Genomic DNA, 16,317 nt, shown 5'->3' with positions numbered 1-16,317 from the left:
CCAGAGTACCAATCTCAAGGCAACACCCTATGGTTTCAACATGTATGAAAACCTTCACATGATAGCCTGGAAACAATGGATAGGTTTTGAATTCACACATGTCTTAGGTAAATTTCAGATTCACCCTGAATGGACTTCTTCCCACATGATCATGTTCCAACTTGAAGATTTTAACTTCAAACTGGTAAAAGTAGATTCATGATTCTTTGTGAAACATATCATGATGCATAATGTCTGTAATGTTTAGTGAATGTTCCATCCTTTGAAAGGACATTTCCAGAAATACCGTAATAACAAAATACAATTTCTAACTCAAGAAAATATAGTACCATTCAAAGAGAGAAATTTGATTTTGAAAGTCCCATGAATGAATAATACTTTTTTTTTGAGTTTTGGCATTCATTAACTGGCTCTTTGTTTGTAAAGATTTAATTTTATTATTATTTTTTTTATTATTAGTTACATTTTATTAACACTATCCCAGCTACATCCCATTCCCTTATTCCCTAGTAATCCCACCCTCCCTCCCTTAGCTTCTCCCTGTTCCTTTAGAAGTCCAAGGATTGGGGAGGACCTACTCCCATTTCATCTGGCCCTGTTTTATCAGGTATCTTCAGGACTGGCTTCAAAGTCCTCCTCTGTGGCCTTGCAGGACTGTTCCTCCCTTGGGGAGTCAGGAGGTCAAAAAGCCTACCATTGATTTCCTGTCAGAGATGGTCCCTGTTTCCCTTACTATGGGAAACCAATTGGTTATTGAGCTACCATGAGCTTCCTCTGAGCAAAGGTTCTAAGTTATATCCATACATGGTCCTTGGTTGGAGAAACAGTTTCAGAAAACAACCCTATGCCCAGATATATTTGCGACATCGAGGTCCCTGCACTGCTAGTCCAGACCTGTGGCACCTTCATCCCAGAGTCCTGGATCTGTTAGCCAAAATACTGGCCCCGTAGGGTCACTCAGACCCTGACTGCACGGCCTGTCCAATCCCTCACTGACAGATATTATACTAGATACCCACCAAAACCAAGCAGACCTGCCATAAAATCTAAGCACACCAGTGCTGGGCATCCCAAGTTTGGAGAGTACAGTGGAGGGCCCCCCAGGCCTTAGCAGAAAACATCTGGCCTGGCATCCTGGTCTCCAGCTGCAGCAGAATTTCCTAACCTGGCAGTGGCAGCAGCACTGAGCTGGCAGAACACATCAAACAAACAGGGCCAAACCAGAGGGCAGAGAGCCCAGATACCCCTTTCCCTGACCAGTGACCTGCCTGAGAGAGATTTCACCCTTGAGAATCTGCAGAGCCCCAGATCCAGGGTCTTTCTAAAACAGAAGCCAGGCATCAAACACCTCCCACCCACATACCCACTTTGGGAAACACAGGGTCACTTGGGACAAAGAAGAGCCTGCTCTGTGTGTCCAATTGAGGAGTTAAGGCAGTTAATGCCTGAAATTGCACTGGGACCATAAGTAGTGCCTGCTACATATACAGTGCAGAGCCCCTCCCACATACTTAAAGGTTCAGTATTATCTATCACTCTGTCCCTTGAGACATACTTCCATGCACACTTACACACAAACACACACACACACACACACACACACACACACACTCACACACACACACATATACACATAAGGCCTGCCTGCATTTACCCCGTTTGTGTCTGCTTACTTTTCTCTCACAGGTAGAGCTAGTCCTCAGCACATGCTGAGGACATGGGACTGCTCTCAGCTTTCTGAAGAACTCTCCAGACACTAGAGAGAGACAGTACCAGTCTGAACTGCAGAACCCAAAAAATAAACAGGGAAGGTTTCAGATAAGCCAATAGATAGTGGTTGGCGAAAGAACACTCCCAACTTAAATCAGGACATCATGACTTCAACAGCAACCTCCCAAATTGATGGATACCCCAAATCATCAGAAACACAGGAAAATGAATTTAAAGCTATGTGTACCCTATTATTTGAGGCCCATAAAGAGGAAACAAACAAATCTCTTAGAACAATAACCATGCAAATTCAGTCAGTTAAAGAGGAAATGAACAAATCTTTCAAAGACTTGGCCAGTCAATTGGAGGTAATGAAAGAAGAAATAGACAAATTTCTTAAAGAAACACTGGCAAACATAGCCAAAAAAATAGAGACACAAGTAGAGATAAAATTAGTGGCATATAGAAAGGAAATTAACAAAATAATAGAGACCATCATAGAGAGTCAGGAATCAACATTCAAACAGATGAAAGAAATGGTGCAAGGCATGGAAACAGAATTAGAATCAATAAAGAAAACACAAACTGAGAAAACCATGGAGCTGGAGGAGAACTTGGAGAAAAGTTCAGGAACCACAGGGGTAAGCATCACCAACAGAATACAAGAGACGGAAGGGAGAATCTATGGAGCTAAAGATACACTCGTAGAAATTGATACTTCTCTCAAAGAAAAAGTAAAATCAGAAAAGTTCAAAACACAAAATATCCAAGAAATCAAGGACACCATGAAAAGATGAAATCTAGCAATAAGAGGAATTTATTGAAAAGAAGACTCCAGGCTCCAAGGTCCAGAAAATATTTTCAAGAAAATCATAGAAGAAAAATTTTCAACTTAAAGAAAGAGATGTCCATAAATATACAGGAGGCCTACAGATCACCAAACAGACTAGACCAGAAAAGCAGAGGTCTTTTTTTTCTTCCCTCTGATCCTAGTCAATTAGGTGTCATCATGAATGGCTTGTTCTTTATAGAGTAACTTTTATATTTGTGTGTTTGTGGTTTGGGGGCTTTCAAGACAGGGTTATGCTTAATAGCCTTGAGTGCCCTGGACTTACTGTGTAGACTAGGCTGGCCTCAAATTCACAGAGATCAGCCTGTTTCTGAAATCTCAGGTGCTGGAGTCACAAGGGTCCACACCATTCATGGCTGAACAATGTTCCTTATGCAACACTTATGGGATCTCTTCCATTAACCAATGATTGCCAAAATTCCCTGTAGGAATGCCTGCATACAAACCAATTTTTTTGAATTATTCATTATCATTTTGTTTTAAATGTTTTATTCATCATCTTTAATGGTAGAGATTTGTTTTGCTACAATGACTGCTTCATTTAGATATTGGATTTTTATCTGTTCAGACTCTGCTTTTTCCAATTCAATTAATTATACTTTATTCATTTTGTAACAACCCTTGGCCTCCTCCCTCCTTCCCTTCCAATCCCACCGTCCCTCCCCCTTCTCCACACATGCCCCTCTCCAAGTCCACTGATAAGGGAGGTCTTCCTCTTCTTCCTTCTGATCCTAGTCTATCAGGTCTCATCAGGAGTAGTTGCAATGTCTTCTGCTGTGGCCTGGTGAGGTAGCTCCCCACTCAGAGGCAGGTGATCAAAGAACAGGCCAATCTGTTCATGTCAGAGACAGTCCCTGTTGCCATTACTATGGGACCCACGTGGAAACTGAACTGCCATTTGCAACATCTGTGCAGGCATTCTAGTTTATCTAGTTTGTTGTTGTTGTTTTCTTTTGTTTTCCATTGAATGTTTTTGACATCTTTGTCAAATATCAGGTGTCCATTACTGTATGGATTTATGTCAGGGTCTTCTATATGATTCCATTGATCTACCAGTCTGTTACAATTCCTGTACCACACAGTTTTTAGTATTGTTGCTGTATATTACAGCTTGAGATTAGGGATAGTATTAACCCCTAAAGATCTTTTATTGTAGAGAATTGTTTTAGTAATTTTGGTTTTCTTGTTGTTCCATATGAAGGTGAAAATTTTTCTTTAAAGGCCTGTAAAGAATTGTGTTGGTTATTTGATGGGAACTGCACTGAATCTGTAGATTGCTTTTGGTAAGATGTGCATTTTTACTACATTAATCCTGCCAAGCCCTGAGTATGGAAGATCTTTCCATCTGCTGATATATTCTTCTAATTCTTCCTTCATATACTGAAGTTTTTTCATACAAGTCTTTGACTAGCTTTTTGGGTTCACACCAAGGTACTTTTTGTCCTTTGTGGTTATTGTGAACTGTGTTGTTTCCCTAATTTCATTCTCAGCTCTTTTGTCTATTGTATACAGGAGGGGTGCTGATTTTATTTAATTTTTTTAGTTAGATTTATAACCTGCCACATTGCTGAATGTGTTAGTCAGCTGTAGGAGATCCTTACTGGAATTTTTGTGGTTACTCAGGTATTCTATCATATCATCTGCAAATAGTGAAATTTGACATCTTTCTTTCTAATTTGTATCCTCTTGATCTCCTTCAATTGCCATATTGTTCTAGCAAGGACTTCCAGAACAATGTTGAAGAGATATGGAGAGAGTGGGCAGCCTTGCCTTGTCCCTGATTTCAGTGGGATTGATTTAAGTTTTTCTCTAATGAGTTTGATATTGGCTATAGGCTTGCTGTATAGGAATTGCCTTTACTGTGTTCAGGTATGTGCCTTGTATCCCTGATCTCTCCAAGACGTTAAACACAAATGGATGCTGGATTTTGTCAAATGGCTTTTCAGCATCTAAGGAAACGGTCATGTGGTTTTTCTCCTCAGGTTTTTTATGTGGTGGATCACATTGATGGATTTCCGTATATTGAACCACTCCTGCATACCTGGGATGAAACCTACTTGGTCATAGTGGATGGTATCTTTGATGTATTCTTGGGTTCGGTTGTTAAGTATTTTGTTGAATACTTTGCATCAATGTTCATGAGGGAGATTGGCCTGAAATTTTCTTTCTTTGTTGGGTCTTTGTGAGGTTTAGGTACCAAGGTGACTGTGGCTTCATAGAATGAGTTGGGTAGTTTTCCTTCTGTTTCTATTTTGTGGAATATTTTTAAGAGTACTGGTGTTAGCACTTCTTTGAATGTTTGGGAGAATTCTGCCCAAAAAACCATCTGGCCCTGGCCTTTTTTTTTTGCATGAGAGATTTTGAATGACAGCTTCTATTTCCTTAATATTATATAAATAAATATATATATATATATATATATATATATATATATATATTCTGTTTGAGGATGAAAAAAGATATTTCGATATTTCAGGAAGGCAGCCCATAGCTCCTTTTCTGGCATGAACTCAATGGCATACTCTTTGAACACATCCCCCTGCATGATGCAGGTTTGCAAGGCCACAGAGGGAGACAATGCACCAGTCCTGAAAAGACCTGATAGGATAAGGTCAGATTGAAGGGGAGGAGAAACTCCCTTATCAGTGGACTAGAGGATGGGCATAAAAGGAGAAGAGTGAGGGAAGGTGCGTTGGGGAGAGATGAGGAAATGGACCAAAGCTGGTTTACAGATTGAATAAATTGTATTAAATAATAATAATGTATTTATTGTAAAAAACATAGTTTTTATGACATGATCAGTCACTGATAGAAGTGAGGCTGGACATAGAGCTCAACGTTTAATTGCATTTAATGTTGTATAGAGGACTTGTGTTCAGTTCCCAACTTCACACATTGGCAGCTTACTGCTGTCTGTATTACCAATTCCAGGGACACATATACCCATCAGCATCATTGAGAAGCTGAGAACTCTCAGCATGTGCTGAGGAATAGCTGTACCTGTGGGAGGAAAGTACGCAGGCAAAAACTGGGCAAATGCAAGCGTGTCTGTGTGTGTGTGTGTGTGTGTGTGTGTGTGTGTGTGTGTGTGTAAGTGTGCGTGGACGTGTGTCTCGAGGGACAGAGTGATGGCTAATGTTGAACCCTTGAGTGTGTGGGAGGGGCTCTGCACTGTATATGTCGCAGGGGCTACTGATAATCGCAGTGCAATTTCTGGCATTAACTGCCTTAATTTTCAGTTAGACCCACAGGGCAGGAACTTCAATGTCCCTAGTGCTCCTCTGTTTCCCAAAGTGGGTATGTGTGTGGGAGGGGGTTCGATGCCTGGCTTCTGTTTCAGAAGGTCCCAGGATCTGGGGAACTGCAGATTCTCAAGGGTGCACTCACTTACAGGCAGGTCACTTGGCAGAGATCGTGGTATCCGGGGCTCTCTGCTCTCTGGTTTGGCCCTTCTTCTTTGATGTGCTCTGAAAGATCTGTGCTGCTGTCACTGCCAGGTTCTGAGGTCTTGCTGCAGCTGGAGATTTCAGGGTGGTCACATCAGCAGGGATGGGGTAACCAGGCTCTCTGTTCTCTGGTTTGGCCCTGGTTAGTCTTAAACTGGACGGTTGTTGTGCCCCACCAGCTCAGTGCTGCTCCACCACCAAGTCCTGCTGTAACTGGAGACTGGATCACTAGTCTGGATGCTTTCTGGGAAGTCCTGGGGTCTCTTCACTGTGCTCTCCAAGCTTGGGAGGCCCAGCGCCTGGTATGTCCAGGTTGTATGACATTTCTGCCTGGTTTTGGTGAGTATATAGCCTATTCTCTGTCACTGTGGGATTGGGCAGGCCATACTGTCAGTGATTGTGATCCAGCCAAGCTAGTATGGCCTCTGGCAGACTCGCGCTTTGGGAGGATGTTGCAGCCACCTCGCGAATCTGGCGAAAATCATTTTTCTAATTCATTATCCATTTATATATATATATTTATTTATATATATATTTATATATAAATATTTATTTATATTTATATATATATTTATAAATATATATATAAATATATATATATTTATTAGTAAATGAAGGGAATAAACACTTTACTATCATTTTAATATCATTTCATGTTAGAAAAATAAAAGCTAATGATTATGTTATAAATAAACATTCTTATCTTTTATTGATATAGCACATCTGGATTTCTACTGCAAAAGTGAAAAGAATTGTTTTGATTATGTCACTTGTTTATAACTCGTTCCATTCATATTGCTCTATTTCTCAAATGGTTTTAGGTCTATTGATGGGCGAGGCTGTTGTGAAATATTCTAGAATATCTGTGCAAATACAAGTGAAAGGAATTGTAGTCAAACGATTGGAAGAAAAAGGTTGAAGATATTTCATCTCTCTTGGAGCTTTAAATCTGCTCATTTCAGAGTATTCTAAATGGAGGTATCAAAGACCATGAGTAACAGTCATCCTCTTCCCTTTGTGGAGAGAATGATCTCCCTCAAGGTTGAAAATCTGGCAAACCACAATTCATGCTGCACCCTGAGGCATATCTTTGAGCATGATGGGCCTGATAGTGATGTAAACATCACCCAAATCCATTGACTAAAAGTCCATATTGGTTTCCTTAATCTATTTCCACAACAAACATGATGCCAAGGATGCCATGTGTCTGCTACATGGGTTTTTACTAGACGGATATAAACTAAAGTTACAGGTGGTTTACAAAATGGATCCACAGTACTCTCAAACTGACTGTAGCAAGGGAGGCCAAAAACATTATGAGGAAGACAATCATAAATTCCGTCGTCAAGGTGACACAAGCATTCTTGTCCCACCACTGGTATCAAACCATAGATCATACCAGATCTTCTCCAGGCCACTCACAATCCCTGGCTCAGTCTCAATATCGCTTTCAAAGGAGATCATCAACAAACAAAGGATCCAAGACCATGTTCTCAGTGTCCAGGCAATAGCTGGTTCCATGAGACAGGTCTCATCCAAGTTTCGGGAATCTTCCTGGATCAAGCATGAAGAAATCTAAATATAAATATTCAGGCAAGAGTGCACCCAAGTGTCACTCAGGAGAAGGTAGGAACAGAGAGTTTCAATACTCCTCAGCACATAGCCTGAGTATTGGTAAAGATGAGGGTCAAGAGAAAAACCACTTACTGAGTTGAGAGAGATTTTCAAAACAACAGGGGAAGTAGGAAAATTGATACATTGTATAGTATTTTATTGTAAACCTTTTTCAACTTTTAACCTACATTTATTATTACACTTATTGTGTTATTTGAATATTATGATTCCATGTAAAGTATTGAAATACTTATTTTTTCCTTTGTAAATTTTTTAAATAAAACATAATCATGTTTAGAATATTTGTGTATTTAATAAGTTAATAGAGTATTAGCACTAAATCCTCCTATGACAATATGTACTCTGATTTGTTATCTAAAACTTGGTAATTAGACATTCTTCTTTAGAGTCTTCATCCTTTCAAGTTAAAAGCTATATACTTATTTGGTATAAATGATCAATAAATCCTTTAATTGTATAATGGTATTATAATTATTTTATAATATTGATTAAGCAGCATGGTTAAATTTAAATGTTTTGTGTATGTATCAAGAACATTGGTACAATAGCTGAGAAATTGTACTTAGGTATTATTGTGGTGTTTACAGTACAGATTAACTGACTAGTTTAGAGCTTGAAAAGTCTCTTAGGCAATGCATTTGCTTAAACTAGTTCTATTGTTTATTGCTTTCCTTCTTTACTGTATGGTTACTACTGCAAAATCCCTGGGTCATAAATTATGTTCATTTCCTCACTTTTTTAAAAAAAGAAAATAGAGTTATTTTATAATATATTCTGATCATAGTTTCTCCTTTTACAACTTCTCTAAGATCTTCCCGACCACTTAAACCCACACACTCAAACACTTCCTTTCTGTCTCTCATAAGTAAGCATTTAACAGTATAAGAAAACAACAACATAAACATAATAAGAAACACAGGAATGGATAAAAACAAAACAATACTTAATCTGTGGTGGTCATGTAGGGTATAGGGTGTGATTTAAATTTTTTCCTTAGTGTTGAGACTTGCTTTATTTTCAAGAATTTGGTCAATTTTGGAAGAAAATCTATGAGCTATTGAAAAGAAAGTATATTCTGAGTTTGGGTTAAATCTTCTCTAAAAGTCTGCTAAGCTTATGTACATGTGAAATCTTTTAGCTACAGCTTTTATCGGGTTAGTTTTTGTCTGGATCACTTGTAAATTACTGAGAGTGAGGTCCTGAAGCCTCCCACTACCACGGTGTGGAGGTCAATATACTTTTCTATCTGTAATAGTATTTCTTTTATGAAGACAGTTACTTTTGTGCTTGGTATATGAATGCTTAAAACAGCAATAGATTCTTGGCAGATTTTTTTTTCAACTTTGATGACTATGTAGTGTTCCCTGTCTCTTCTGATTCGTTTTTAGTCTATTTTGTTTTGTTTTTTGTCAGATATTAAAACTGTTTCACCTGCTTGGTTTTTGTCTCCATTTGCTTTGAACATGCTTTTTCTTTCTTTTATCCCGATGTAAAGTTTATTTTTGACTTTGATATCTTGTTCTTGGATATCACAGAATGATGCATCCTGCTTTTTTTTTTGATTCTTTGTTAATTATACTTTATTCACTTTGTATCCCCCTGTGGTTGCCTCTGTCCTCCAGTCCCAATTTCTCCCTTCCTCTCCCCTCTGCACAAATGCCACTCCCCAAGTCCACTGATAGGGGAGGACTTATTTTCCTTCCTTCTTTTGCTAGTCAGTTAGGCCACATCAGGAGTAGCTCCATTGTCTTCTTCTATTGCCTGGTAATGCTGTGTCACCCTTCCGGGGGCCAGGGGTTAATGAAAGAGCAGGCTGAACAGTTAATGTCAGAGACGCTCTCTGTACCTATTACTATGGAACCCTGCACTGAGATGGGGTACATCTCTGCACGGGTCTTATGTTATCTCTATGCATGGTCCTTGGTTTGGAGTATCAGTCTCAGGAAAGACCCCTGTGCTCAGATTTTTTGGTTCTGTTGCTCTCCTTGTAGAGTTCCTCTCCTCTCCAGATCTTACTGTTTATCACTTCTTTACTCAGATTCCCTGCTGTGTTCCCAACAGTTGGCCATAAATCTCAGCATCTGCATTGATAGACAGCCCTTCTTTCATAGGATTCCTTGTACTTTGCCAAAAGTTCGGTCAAGAGATTAAATATTTATACGTTTTATTTTTATTGAGTGTGGTAAACAAATATAAGTTGAAATTTTCTTTCTAGTGCCATATGGAGAGCTGAAATTGTTGTAGATAGATCCTGCTCAAATTTGGTTTCTCCAACTAATGTGGTTGATAGTTTGGCTGCCAAATTTTCTGTCATCATTTGGAGAATATGTGTCAGGCCCTCTTTTTTCTAGAACCTCCATTGAGAAATCGGGCTTTATTTAATGGGTCTGTCTTCATGATTTATCTTATAACTCCCATTTTTCTTTTCAAATTTCATATTTTTTCCTTTCTTTCCTTGACTGCAAATTTCATGATTTACTGGTTCTTAATTAATGAATAGTATTCCATTGTGTAAATGTTCCACAATTTCTGCATCCATTTCTTAGTTTATGGATATCTGGGTTGTTATCAGATTCTGAAAATTACGAAGAAAGTTGCTAGGGACATAGTAGAACAAATGTCCTTGTTGTGTGCTTGAATATCTTTTGGATATATGCCAAGGAGTGGAATGGCTGGATCTTGAGGAGGCACTATTCCTAATTGTCTGAGAAAGATCCAGACTGATTTCCAAAGTGCATGTACATTTTCCATTCCCACTAGCAATGAAGGAGGTCTCCCTTTTCTTTACGTTCACTCCAGCATATTTTGTCACTGGACTTTTTGATCTGAGCCATACTGACAGGTGTAAGATCATCCTGAGTGAGTTATCCCCAAAGCAGAAAGATATACTTGATATATAACTTAGTTCTTAGTGGACGGTAGACATAAAATATAGGATAAACATACATAATAGGTATATCAAAGGTAGCTAAGCATGAAGGAGGACCCTGAGTTAGATGATCAAGCCTCACTCAGACAGCCAATTTGGAAGAGTGAACAGCCAATTGGGAAGAGCCAACAGGGAAGAGCACAGGAGCCTACAACAGAGAGCCACAGACAGATGCTACCCAGCAGGGTATCAGAGCAGATGCTGAGACTCACAGACATAATTTGGGTAGAGTGGAGGGTACCTTATAAAACAAGAAGGAGATAGAAAGACCTAGAGGGGACAGGAGCTCCTCAAGGAGAGCAACAGAAACAAAAAAAAAAAATCTGTGCAAAGGGGTCTATTCTTAGATGAATGTTCCAACCAAGAAATTTGCTTGGAGATAACTTAGAATCTAAGCAGGGATGTAGTCCATGGACAGCTCAGGTCACAAAGGAAGAAAATGTAGCCTGTTTTGATGAGACATGATAGGCTAGGATCAGATGGAAAGGGAGGAAGACCTCCCCTATCAGTGGACTTAGGGAGGGGCATGGGAAGAGAGGAGGGATGGAGGAAAGCTGGGATTGGGAAGGGATGTGGCAGGGGTATATAGCTGGGATACAAAGGGAGTAAACTGTAATTAATTATAAAGTAATTTTAAAATTAAAATAAAACAAACTATATTAAAACAAGTAAATGGAGATTGTAACACTAACATGTTATAAAATTCTAGGATGTATAATGGTATTGCAAATAAGTATTATTTTTTTCCAAGTCATCCTGGCTGAACCAAGACATATGCAACCAGATTAGTAATGTCTTAATTAAAATAATATTTCAACCTTTCCCCACTTCCATTTCCTCCCTCCAACCTTCCCCCTTTCTTCCTGCCTTTATATCTTCTAAAATTCATGACTTTATTAAATTCATATTTATTGTTACATGTACATGTAAAAAGAGAAATATAGTCATACAACACATTAAATTTAATTCCTGTTGCTTTGTGAATATGATTCCTGTGCAGAACACTTGGTATTGGATTACTAACTAGTGATGTCTTTTGGGGGTAGTAGTATGTCCTCTACCAGCAGTTATTAATTGCCTTTAGTTATGTGTTTATTGATGAGTCACTCATTCCACATCAACAAGTCTATTACTGTCCTTTTTGGTTTTTGTTCTTTGTTTTGAAAAAGTATTGCTAAAATAAAAGAAAGAAAAAGTATTGTTATCATCACCACACATCCAAAATTTCCCATCCTCCATGCACCCTGGAAAGTCCAGGGAGAACTTTTCACTTCTATCTAAAATATACATCATATGTTTTAAGCATACCTCTAACATTTTAGAGTTCTGGTTAAGTATTTACTATATTCATGAAAAATAATAAAAAAAGAAAAAAATACAGGAAACTAAGTCTCTAACGTAAATCCTGTACTAAGGAGCTCTGATATAGAGCTTATTTATACATTCATTCACTTATTTGCTATTATAAACTGTGTTGTGCTGGGGAATAGAAACTTAACTAGAATTTCATGCTTAGACACACAATAGGCTCTACCACTGTGCTATGTCATTTCTGTAGCTCCCTAGTAGAATTTTGAAATAGTTAAAAATCTTTTTCACTGAGTGCAAGGGTTTTAACAACATAAGACAAAGCCAGTAAGATAATGTTTTATTTTATTTTATTTTATTTTATTTTATTTTATTTTATTTTATTTTATTTTATTTTATTTTTTAAACAAGACAACACAATCAGCTGTAGGAGATCAATACTGGAATTTTTGTGGTAAGTCAGATATTCTATCATATCATCTGCAAATAGTGATAGTTTGACATCTTCCTTTCTAATTTGAATCCCCTTGATCTCCTTCAATTGCCTCATTGTTCTAGCAAGGTCTTCCAGAACAATATTGAAGATATATGGAGAGAATGGGCAGTCTTGACTTGTCCCTGATTTCAGTGGGATTGATTTAAGTTTTTCTCCATTGAGTTTGATATTGGCTATAGGCTTGCTGTATAGTAATTGCCTTTACTATATTCTGGTACACGCCTTGTATCCCTGATCTCTCCAAGACGTTAAACATAAATGGATGCTGGATTTTGTCAAATGGCTTTTCAGCATCTAAGGAGACGGTCAAGTGGTTTTTCTCCTCAGGTTTTTTATGTGGTGGATCACATTGATGGATTTCCGTATATTGAACCACCCCTGCATACCTGGGATGAAACCTACTTGGTCCTAGTGGATGGTATCTTTGATGTGTTCTTGGAATCGGTTTGCAAGTATTTTGTTGAGTGCTTTTGCATAAATGTTCATGAGGGAGATTGGCCTGAAAGTTTCTTTCTTTGTTGGGTCTTTGTGAGGTTTAGGTACCAAGGTGACTGTGGCTTCATTGAATGAGTTGGGTAGTTTTCCTTCTGTTTCTATTTTGTGGAATAGTTTTAAGAGTACTGGTGTTAGCACTTCTTTGAATGTCTGGAAGAATTCTGCCCTGAAACCATCTGGCCCTGGCCTTTTTATTGCATGGGAGATTTTGGATGACAGCTTCTATTTCCTTAATATTATATATATATATAAATTTCTGTTTGAGGATGAAGAAAGATATTTCAGGAAGTCAGCGCATAGCTCCTTCTCTGGCATGAACTCAGTGGCATACTCTTTGAACACATCCCCCTGCATGATGCAGCTTTGCAAGGCCACAGAGGGAGACAATGCACCAGCCCTGAAGAGACCTGATAGGGTAAGGTCAGATTGAAGGGGAGGAGAAACTCCCTTATCAGTGGACTAGAGGAAGGGCATAAAAGGAGAAGAGTGAGGGAAGGTGTGTTTGGGGAGAGATGAGGGAATGGACCACAGCTGGTTTACAGATTGAATAAATTGTATTAAATAATAATAATAATAATAATAATAATAATGAATTTATTGTAAAAAAATGTTTTTTGTGACATGATAAGTCACTGATAGAAATGAGGCTGGACATAGAGCTCAGCGGTTAATTGCATTTAATGTTGTATAGAGGACTTGTGTTCAGTTCCCAACTTCACACACTGGCAGCTTACTGCTGTCTGTATTACCAATTCCAGGGAGACATATACCCATCAGAATCATTGAGTATCTACACATTTGTGGTATACATAATCATACCCTGATACACAAATAAATAAAAATGCAACTTTAAGGCATAAATAAAGAATCTCTTTACTTAACTGAATATACGTATAGACCCCAAACCACCTTGTCTGAGGCAGTTGCCTAAATACTCATGGCTAAACAGTTTGGCTTTTATAACACCTTTTTCTTTTATCCCTATCATCTCCTTTCTTTACAAAGGCCATAATCCTAAATCTTGCTGATTCAGACATATGGGACTTTTTGTTTTGTTTTGTTTTGATTTGTTTTGTTTTGTTTTGTTTTTTGGCCTGGCTCACTCAATGGAATTATTTCATTTCACTGTTGAGTTTACAAGTTTTTTTTTTCTAGCTCAGAAAATATAGTTTTTATTCTTTCTTCTCTTGCAAATTGCTTTCCTCATCAATTGTTGATATATTCAGCATGTTTGAATTATGTTTTTTCTCCATATTTAAAATGAAGCTTTCCAGTTCAATGATTAGTACATTTTTTTTTAAATTATATTATCTGTCAAACTAAGAACCTACACAGAAGATCGAGTTGGATAGGAAGTTTCACTGTAATCCACTAAATGATCTTTGTTCATGACAAAAACTTTTATTGAAAAACCTAACTCGGCTATATTTTAGTAAACATGAATCACCTGCCTTCTCAGACTCTTTTACTTAGTTCTTTCAATAATCTTTAATTTTTGTGAATATTTACTTCTCTACAAGAACTTTGGAGGCAAAGAAAAACAAGCATGCTGTAAGTTCCACTTCTTGCTAACCTTGTTAAGTCACTTTTGAACTCTCATTAGATAAGAACATCACTATTTGCAAGTTTGTTATTATGTAGACTTAAAACAGAATAATCACCATAGTCATTGTAAAGAAATACTGGTGCTTAACTGAAAGAAGTCGTTAACTGATTTGGTTTAGCCGACATAGGATCATGAAAATAAATTTAAAAAATTGTTGTATCCAAGAAGATGGAAAGCTACAAATTCAGGGAATCTATTTTTTACCAGGTTTGGCTTGCCTGGATATTTATGTTGCATTTATTTAAGTATATTTATTTAAAATGTCTAGGATAGTGGTACAGCACTTGGCTAACATGTGTGAGCATATACTTCCACTCCTATCATTGTTAAAAATTACTATGCAGTTCAGTTCAGAGAGTTCATATATATTAAAGATCTTAGAGATTCTTAATATAAACACTTGGAAGGAAGAGGCCGATAGGACCTTGGAAGTTCAAGGTTACCCTGCTTTACAAGGTGAGTTTCATGAAATCCAATGTTATATACATCAATATATATATATGGATATATGAAATAGATGATATTAAATATCAATATATATAAGTCAATAAAAACAAAGAAGAAAATAATATTTATCTGTTCATTTTTTTTACTTTTAAAAAATTTATGTATGTTTTTATAAATTAGTTTATTCACTTTGAATCCCAGCTGTAGGCCCCTCCCTCCCAAAGACTAGGAAACTTCCCTATTCTTCTCATAGGGGAGGTCCTCTTCCCCTTCCATCTGAACCTAGCCTATCAGGTCTCATCAGGAGTGGCAGCATTGTTTCCCTCTGTGGTCTGGTAAGGCTGATCCTCCCTCAGGGGGAGGTGAAGAAAGAGCCAGTCATGTCAGAGACAGTCCTTGTTTCTATTACTAGGACACCCACTTGGATACTGACTTGCCATGGGCTATAGCTGTGCACAGGTTCTGGGTGTTCTAGGGTATCTCCATGCATGGCCCTTGGTTGGCATATCAGTCTGAGAAAATACGTATCTGGCCAGAATTTTGTGATCTGTTGTTCTCCTCATGAAGCTTCTGTACCCTCTAAGACTTCCTCTCTCCCCCTTTATTTCAAAAGATTCCATGCACTCTGCCTGGATTTGGACCATGACTCTCAGCATCTCCTTCAATACGTTGCTATGTCAAGCATTTCAATGGGCCTCTGTCGTAAGCTCTTGTCCTGTTGCCTGTTTTCTCCCTCTTCCTATGTCCATTTATTTTTCTCAGCTTCTTTAGTTGTACAGACTTTAGTATAATTTTCTTCAGATGCAAAAAAATAAATAGAAAAATAAATAAATAAATAAATGATTAATTTGAAAAAATCCAACAACCATTCATGTTTAAAGTCTTGTAGATATCAGGGATTTGATGCACATACCTAAACAAATAATAAAGACAATATACAGCATACCTATAGTTGATATCAAACTAAATGGAGAGAAATATAAATCAATCCTACTGAGCACAGGGACAAGACAAGGCTGCCCACTCCCTCCATATCTATACAACAGAGTACTTGAAGTCAAAGCTAGAGCAATAAGACAACTAAAGGAGATCATTAGGATACAAATCAGAAAGAAAGAAATCAAAGTATCGCTTTTTGCAGATGATATAGCAGTATACATGAGTGACGGCAAATATTCAATTAGAGAGCAACTTCAGCTGATAACACTTTCAGCAATGTGGCTGTATACAAAATTAACTCAAAAAAATCAGTAGCCCACCCATATAGGAAATTCTAAAGGGCTGAAATAGAAATTAAGAGGGAAACACCCTTTAAAATAGCCACTAATAACATGAAATAGCTTGTGTGACCCTAATCAAGCATGTGAAAGACTGGTTTGAGAAAAACTTCAAGTC

The sequence above is a fragment of the Meriones unguiculatus genome (genome assembly GCF_030254825.1).
Source record: "Meriones unguiculatus strain TT.TT164.6M chromosome X unlocalized genomic scaffold, Bangor_MerUng_6.1 ChrX_unordered_Scaffold_31, whole genome shotgun sequence".
NCBI classification, from domain to species: domain Eukaryota; kingdom Metazoa; phylum Chordata; class Mammalia; order Rodentia; family Muridae; genus Meriones; species Meriones unguiculatus.
Note: the sequence above shows the minus strand (reverse complement) of the source record.